We start from the raw sequence: 8,650 nt of genomic DNA, 5'->3' as shown, positions 1-8,650 counted from the left end.
GGCCTCCCAAAGTGCTGGGATTACAGACTTGAGCCACCGCGCCCGGCCAATTTTTATATTTTTAGTAGAGATGGGATTTCACCATGTTGCCCAGTCTGGTTTCAAACTCTTGACCTCAAGTGATGTGCCTGCCTTGGCCTCCCAAAGTGCTGGGAATACAGGTATGAGCCACTGTGCTTGGCATTTACCTTGAGTTTTAAACTAATTGCCTCCCTAGACAGTATAATTAAAATTATTAGCAATTATTTTTATTTTATTTTTGAGTCTCGTTTTATCTCCCAGGCTGGAGTGCAGCGGGGTGAGCTCAGCTCACTGCAAGCTCCGCCTCCCGGGTTCACACCATTCTCCTGCCTCAGACTCCGGAGTAGCTGGGACTACAGGGGCCCGCCGCCACACCTGGCTAATTTTTTTGTATTTTTAGTAGAGACAGGGTTTCACTGTGTTAGCCAGGGTGGTCTCGATATCCTGACCTCGTGATCCGTCTCGGCCTCCTCCAAAGTGCTGGGATTACAGGCGTGAGCCACCGCACCCGGCCTGTATTTTTAAAACTTAGTACGTCTTGGCCGGGCATGGTGGCTCATGCCTGTAATCCAGGAGTTCGAGACCAGCCTGGCCAACATGGTGAAACCCCGTCTCTACTAAAAATATAAAAATTGGCCAGGCGTGGTGGCGGGCATCTGTAATCACAGCTAGTTGGGAGGCTGAGGTTGCAGTGAGCCGAGATTGTGCCACTACACATTGTGCTTGAACTCAGGAGGCAGAGGTTGCAGTGAGCCAAGATCCTCCAGCTTGGAGGACAGAGTAAGACTCTCAAAAACAAAACAAAACTTAGTATATCTTTTTTTTTTTTTTTTTTTAAGACGAAGTCTCACTTTTGCCTAGGCTGGAGTGCAGTGGTGCAATCTCTCAGCTTACTGCAACCTCTGCCTCCTGGGTTCAAGCAGTTCTCCTGCCTCAGCCACAGGAGTGCTGTTCAGTAGAGGAGTTTAGTGGTTCCCTGAACTTAGCTGCTATTAGAGAAGGTGGGAAGACCTCTGAGGTAATTCTTAAAGGCCTTGTGGCTCTTGGTGAAGCAGTCTGACATTGTCATCGTCCTGTAGGAACAACCATTCAGCCTTAGGTGGTGCTGAACACAGCCAGAGATCTTAGCTTGTAATATGTAGATACAAGTAGCAAGTAGTACAAGTAGATAGAATCCTGCTGCAGTAGTGGTCATGGCCCCACCCTCAGGGCTGCAAAAGGCTTCCAGTTAAATATCCAGGTCAAGCCCATCTACAGCACCCTTGAAGGAGAGGCCAAACAAGGACTTTCCTTTTCCTCTGTGCTTTGTACCTGGCTGTTCACACTGCTTGCACCCTTGTGACTGACTCCAGTAGAACTCAGTTGAAATTTGCCTTTGTGAAGTCTTCCCTGATCTGGCTTTTGCTGTTACGGCCTGATTTATGTCCCCCCAAATTGTGATGTGGAAGCCCTAACCTGCAGCACGACTGTTTGGAGGTGGGGCCTTGAAGGAGGCATTGTGGCGCTGGCTTGGCTCTTGTCATGGACTCTATTGCCTTTCCTGGCTGCACCTCTCTGCAGCTCCATCCTTCCTACTTCCACAGTTGGGGCTTGATGAATGAGGAGAGATTTGCTTACTTATAGCTCCTGAATGTTCTTCAAGCCAAGGCTATCACTACTTCCCTCTGTTCCTTTCCAGTTGAAAATAGGGTTTGGAAGAAGAGGCATTGAACATGCAGATGGGGGTACATACTGCCCTCAGGGACTCCTGCCACCACCCACCGCACTGCCAGCTCTCCCATCCTCCACCCCATCAGTGATCCCAAAGTAATTGGATGTTCTCTGCAGGAGAGTAGGAGGCTCAGACCAAAGGAGCCAAGGCTGAGGGCCAGGGGTCACAGGAAAGCTCGAGAGTCATTTTCTTTCTTTCAGGGCTTCAGATATAAAATCTGATTACCAGTGAAATAAAGATGACACTAGTCTATGTGTTTTTATTTTTATTTTATTTTTTTCTGAGACAGAGTCTCACGCTATTGCCCAGGCTGCAGTGCAGTGGCGTGATCTCAGCTCACTGCAACCTCTGCCTCCCAGGCAAGTGATTCTTGTACCTCAACCTCAAGAGGCTGTATGAGGCACACGCCACCATACCCAGTTAGTTTTTGTAATTTTTCGTAGAGATAGGGTTTCACCATGTTAGCCAGGCTGGTCTTGAACTCCTGGCCACAAGTGATCCGCCCACCTCGGCCTTCCAGAGTGCTGGGATTACAGGCATGGGCCACCATGCCCATCCTGTTTTTATTTTAACTTGTGAAAATTACATGTGTTACAAATAATATTTTAAAACAAGTTAGTCTATTCATAAACATGGTAAAAATTCAAGAGTACAGAAAAGAAAACCCCTCTCCCACTGCTGAGCTCACCCTCTGCGGAGGCGCTCTCCACTGTTTCTTGTATATATTTTTTTGAGACGGAGTCTCCCTCTGTCACCCAGGCAGGAGTGTAGTGGTGTGATCTCAGCTCACTGCAAGCTCTGCCTCCCGGCTTCACACCATTCTCCTGCCTCAGCCTCCTGAGGAGCTGGGACTGCAGGCACCCGTCACCAGGCCTGGCTAATTTTTTGTGTTTTTAGTAGAGATGGGGTTTCACCATGTTAGCCAGGAAGGTCTCAATTTCCTGACCTTGTGATCTGCCCATCGGCCTTCCAAAGTGCTGTAAAGTGCTGGAATTAACAGGCGTGAGCCACTGTGCCCAGCCTTTCTTGTATATTCTTAAAGAGATACACTCCATGTATACACAACTGAGTTTGTGTGTATTTTTATCTTTTCCCAGATGCTATTACCTTAAGTATGACAATACTGGCAACTTAATGCACGATTTGTTCAGAAGCCATTTTAGAAAGAGGCCTGCCCCCTCAGGGTAACCTCATCACAACAGGGTTTTAGAAAAGACTCCCACATTGGAGGCAAGAACCTTCTGAGCTGGATGCTGTGCACAGCACATTAGGTATTGTATCTGCAAGCAAAAGGAGAAACTGGCTAACATAAGCAGCACAGAACTTTATTGGAAGGATCTCAGGTAACTCAGAATCTATGAGAAGCCTGGAAAACTCAGCTCTGAAATGAGATCTAGGGAGGCTGACATCAGGGAACACAGCCAAGGTTATGGCTGAAGAGCAGTCTGGTCTAGGATGTCATCACCAGACTCTCCCAGTGAATGATTTTTCACCTGTCCCTTTTTCTTTGTGTCACTCTGAGGTTTACAGTTGTAGGTGAGAGCATCTGATTGGCCAAGCCTGGTGTCTGACCCAGCTGTTGAAAAAGATAACTTTGGCTTCTACAGTGGAAATGAGGCCCAGCCCAGTGCCTTACTCCATGCACTTCTCCCCCAACTAGGTAAGGTGTTGATGCTTTGTGGCGTTGTGAAATTGTCCTTGGAACCCACTGGTAGAAATATGGCTATTGGCAACATGGACACAAGGGCTGAAGCCTTTCATTGACTTCTCATCAAAGGTTACTGTTGGCTAGGCGCGGTGGCTCACGTCTGTAATCCCAGCACTTTGGGAGGCCGAGGTGGGCGGATCATGAGGTCAGGAAATCGAGACCATCCTGGCTGACAGGTGAAACCCCTTCTCTACTAAAAATACAAAAAATTAGCCGGGTGTGGTGGTGGGCGCCTGTAGTCCCAGCTACTCCAGGGGCTGAAGCAGGAGAATGGCTTGAAGTCAGGAGGTGGAGTTTGCAGTGAGCTGAGATCGCCGTCTCAAAAAAAAAAAAAAAGGTTACTGTCAGGCTCTGAGGAGTTAGGCTCTAGTCTTGAGGTTTCCTGGCAGCTGGTGACAAACTGGGAGCTGGGAGCTGCTTAACTGATGAGCTTGCCCATCAGTCAAAGAGAACACCTGCTAGTAATGTGAGCTCTTGGGGATAGACCCAAAGGGTGAGCCAGAATCAGGGATGGAAACACCACCGTTATCATACAGAACCAGGAGAAGCACAATGTGTGTGAGAGGACAGGGGATAAAGGGTTTTTTGGGGGATCCACTCCCAGACAGAATCTGGGCTGGCAAGGCTGCTGAAGCCTACAGCATAATGTGATAATCTGGAGCCTGCTACCTGCATCTGTGACCTCACCTCCAAGGGGAGGTCCAAGAAATTTCAGCCACAGACCCCACCCAGCTCACCACCTCCAGTCAGCCATGCTCCACACTTGTTACCTGGGAAATGAAGCAAAGGCTATGAGTATCTCAGTGCTGCTGTGGTGGTGAGGCGAGTGGGAACACCTTCCTCGCAGTGCTTTTACTAAGGAGACTTGAGATGTGGGGAGAAGCTGAGCATTGCAATCAGAGACCTGGGATCAAATTCTGGCACCAGCACTGATTCAGTGAGTGGGTGACCTTGGACCTTTCTGATCCTCAGTTATCTCATAGGGCTGTTGTGGGAGTTAAAGGAGATGTAACTATTAATATATGTTTCTGTGTTTCTTCTCTAGTGTTTATCATCTAGTATATTCCCTCTGTTTGGAGACATTATAACAGCTAAAAGCCCAGCTCTGGCGGAGTGTGGTGGCTCACACCAGCACTTTGGGAGGCCTAGCCTGGTGGATCAGTAGAGGCCAGAAGTTCGAGAACAGCCTGGCCAACATGGTGAAACCCCATCTCTACTAAAAATACAAATATAGCTGGGCACGGTGGCTCACGCCTGTAATCCCAGCACATTGGGAGGCCGAGGCAGGTGGATCACGAGGTCAGGAGTTCAAGCCCAGCCTGGCCAAGATGGTGAAACCCCATCTCTACTAAAAATACAAAAATTAGCCGGTTGTGGTGGTGGGTGCCTGTAATCCCAGCTACTCGGAAGGCTGAGGCGGAAGAATCTCTTGAACCCGGGAGGCGGAGCTTGTGGTGAGCCGATATCGTGCCACTGCACTCCAGCCTGGGCGACAGAGCAAGACTCGGTCTCAAAAAAAAAAAAATGTAGCCAAGAGTGGTGTGATGGCATATGCCTGTAGTCCCAGCTACTCGGGAGGCTGAGGCATGAGAATTGCTTGAACCCAGGAGGCAGAGGTTGCAGTGAATCGAGATCATGCCACTGTACTCCAGCCTGGGTGACAGAGTGATACTTTGTCAAAAAAAAAAAAAAAAAAAGACATCAACACTCATTGAAACGTGGCTAAGAGAAAAATAAAAAAGAGCCCAGCTCTTCAAGCTGGACAGTTTGGATTCAGCACCAGGTATACCACTCAGCAGTATGGGTGCAAGCACATCAGTTACCTCCCTGTGCCTCCCTTTGGTCATCTGCATGTAGAGTGCTTAACACGATGCCTGACCTATCACAGCAAGTGCCCAATTAGTGCTAGCTGTTACTATTACCACTCCTTAAGCATATCCTCTTGGATTTTAATAGCTAAATTCATGATATTGGATTCTCCCCATCCCAACTATATGTACCCTGACGACAGGTGCCATGCTTTCTGCTTCTACTGAAAGGTGGGCATAGCTGGGCAGATAATCATCCCCATTTTACAATGGTGAATTTGGCCTTTTACTGTGCCTTGTTCCATTTTCCATCTTGATTATTTCTAATTTTTTTTGCTTGTTTGTTTGAGATGAAGTCTCACTCTGTCACCTAGGCTGGAGTACAGTGGCATGATCTCGGCTCACTGCAACCTCCGCCTCCTGGGTTCAAGTGATTCTCATGCCTCAGCCTCCCGAGTAGCTGGGATTACAGGTATGCACTAGCACACCTGGCTAATTTTTGTATTTTTAGTAGAGACGGGGTTTCACCATGTTGGCCAGGCTGGTTTCGAACTCCCAACCTCTGGTGATCCGCCCACCTCGGGCTCCCAAAGTGCTGAGATTACAGGCATCCATCTAGTGATTATTTCTGATATCTGATGTTGCTGTGTGTAAATGCAGCTGTTGTATTTCAAAGTAGGGCCTGCCAACATGAGACAGGAAAACATTGAAGTATTGTAGAGAGTTAATAGTTTCAACCTCAGAGATTGTTTTTCTTACTGTTCTCCTCAGGGACATTAGATTTTGATATTATTTTATCTACCAAACCATTCTCTCTTTTTTTTTTGTCCTTATAATACCCAGATTGGTATGACTCTCTGTTATTAACCAAAGCTACATTTATAGCGTAAGCATGACCATGGTGAGAAGATAATTGTTATATGCCCTGAGCTTTCTGTAAACATTTAATCTCCTGACATCCCTTATAGTGGACACATTTCATTACTAACCCTCATTTTATAAGTTTAACCCATGCAGTACATCTTACGGGGAATTGGTGATTTTTCTTAGGCTTTAAGAAATATTGGCAGGGTATGGTGGCTCACATCTGTTATCCCAGCACTTTGGGAGGCTGAAATGGGAGAATCCTTTGAGCTCAGGGGTTCAAGATCAACCTGGGCAACACAGCCAGACTCCATCTCTAAAAAAATTTAGGCCGGGCACGGTTGCTCACGCCTGTAATCCCTGTGTTGGGAGGCTGAGCCAGGCAGATCACAAGGTCAGGAGATTGAGACCATCCTGGCTAACACAGTGAAACCTCGTCTCTACTAAAAATATTTAAAAAATTAGCCAGGCATGGTGGCGGGCGCCTGTAGTCCCAGCTACTTGGGGGACTGAGGCAGGAGAATGGCGTGAACCCAGGAGGCAGAGGTTACGGTGAGCCGAGATCGCGCCACTGCACTCCAGCCTTGGCGACAGAGCGAGACTCCATCACACACACACACACAAATTTAAAGACTAGTCAGACTTGGTGGCACATGCCTGTAGTCTCAGCTACTGGGAGGCTGAGGTGGGAAGATCACTTGAGCCTAGGAGGTGAGAAACACTGGCTGGTCTTCTGGCCCCTTTCCAGAGCCACAGCCCCAGGGCCTTGCTTTCTGAGGTGCTGCTTGTCCCAGGGGACTCACCTGCTGATGGTGTGCCCCAGGTGCAGGATATTGCCACCGGAAAGTACACCTGTAAGGGGATGCTGGGGTCTTGGGAAGGAAGGTGACTGTGAACCTATGGAGATCAGCTTACTGTGTGAGCATTGGCCAAAATGACCCTGCTGCCCAGCCTCAGCCCAGATCATGATCTAGAGGCCAGGAAGGAAGTGGGCCTACCTCCCCATTGTGCCATGCAACTGGTCAGATGTAAATGGTGGAGATACGGGCTCCACCCCTCCAGGACCACCAGCAGCCAGGGTGTTTGCAGCCTGGTTTTCCACAAGTCTGCCCCACCCCTAAGGCCACACAGCTGAAGCTTTGGCTCTGCTTTCTTGCTTTCATTCCAGGGATGGGCAGGCTGCCATTGGGCCACCTGCTGCCCCTGGCCCCAGACTCTCTGGGTAGGTGGCCATGTGATCCAGCTGGCAGGACCACCCCACCCATTTCAGTGTCCTAATTCTTACTTTGTTATGCCATTGTGGCAATCTGGTGGTAAATATAACCTTTTGACAGAGTTTTTGAACTGCGTGGAACCCAAGATCCTAAACATTTTTTAACCGTATTTGGGTTATCTTTTATTTTGGTTTTTATCCCCAATGGAGAAAAATCAATATGGAAAAAAGTTATTTTAAAATATATGATGAGTGGCAGCAGTGGTGGTAGGGGAAAAGTTAAAAAATTTTTTTCAATAAAAAATAAAATACAGGATAAAGTGAATTAAAAGATTTGTTTAATGTACTTTTCTTCAAGGATAATATTTCTGTGTCTGCAAAATTTGAGAATAAATTGGTCTTGAATTAAAAAAAAAAAATTTAGAATGTCAAGATCCTAACTTCCAATTTGAGAACAAGTAACATGAGTCTCTGGATTGGGAATGACTTATGTGATCCCAAACCCTCATTTTCACAAATAAGTAGATGGAGCCCCAGTAGCTTTGAAATTCAAATGAAGCCATGCCTCTGTTGCCTAGTCCAGTGCTGTGCTAACCACTCAGCCTGCCCAGGTACAACTGGGTCTCTGTCCACTGAGCAGGGAGTCCACTGTGATGTATGCATCCTGCCCTCACTGGCAGGCCATTGACTACAACTGCAACCAGCCGATTCTCACAGCCCTTAGTGTGGTGAGCAGGAGAGCTCGGCGCTTTGAGCCCTCAATTGCCTAGAGAGAAGGTAGAGCTGGCCTTTAATTAAGGACTTTTTTGCTTTTTTTTTTTTTTTTTCTGAGGCGGAGTCTCACTCTGTCGCCCGACTGGAGTGCAGTGGCCGGATCTCAGCTCACTGCAAGCTCCGCCTCCTGGGTTTACGCCATTCTCCTGCCTCAGCCTCCCGAGTAGCTGGGACTACAGGCGCCCGCCAGCTCGTCCGGCTAGTTTTTTGTATTTTTTTAGTAGAGACGGGGTTTCACTGTGTTAGCCAGGATGGTTTCGATCTCCTGACCTCGTGATCCGCCCATCTCGGCCTCCCAAAGTGCCTGGGATTACAGGCTTGAGCCACCGCGCCCAGCCCTTTTTTGCTTTTTAGAGGGAGCTTCCGGGGAAGCATAGCACAGCAATAAGGCTACTTTCCTGCCAGAGGGGGTGGGTGCCAAAGGAGGTGGGTTTTTTGCTCACTGGTTTACCCTCAACATACCAGGAAGAATAGTCATCCTGATTCACTGTTTGGTTCAGGTTTTTATCACACGGTATTGTGTGATAAGTAACCACTATTTGGTGGTTACT

General features: G+C 47.9%; 1 protein-coding gene across 4 annotated transcripts in view; it reads left to right on the top strand.

The window, feature by feature from the left end:
* The window catches only part of RPS3 (ribosomal protein S3), a 38,169-nt gene that overhangs the window by 14,665 nt on the left and 14,854 nt on the right, over positions 1 to 8,650 (top strand). The window contains exons 7-8 of one of the 4 annotated variants that reach the window (XM_011942019.1): positions 265 to 268; positions 3,735 to 3,750. The exons of 1 other annotated variant lie outside the window; for it this stretch is intronic. The gene's annotated coding sequence lies outside the window, so the exon portion shown is untranslated. Of the gene's footprint in view, positions 1 to 264; positions 269 to 3,734; positions 3,751 to 5,112; positions 5,142 to 7,190; positions 7,194 to 8,650 lie in introns of those variants that run through there. 2 more of the 4 variants (XR_001001772.1, XM_011942018.1) reach the window with 2 other exon arrangements.

Source organism: Colobus angolensis, unplaced genomic scaffold (genome assembly GCF_000951035.1).
Source record: "Colobus angolensis palliatus isolate OR3802 unplaced genomic scaffold, Cang.pa_1.0 Scaffold205, whole genome shotgun sequence".
NCBI classification, from domain to species: Eukaryota; Metazoa; Chordata; class Mammalia; order Primates; family Cercopithecidae; genus Colobus; species Colobus angolensis.
Note: the sequence above shows the minus strand (reverse complement) of the source record. Positions and strands in the feature narration are given on the sequence as shown.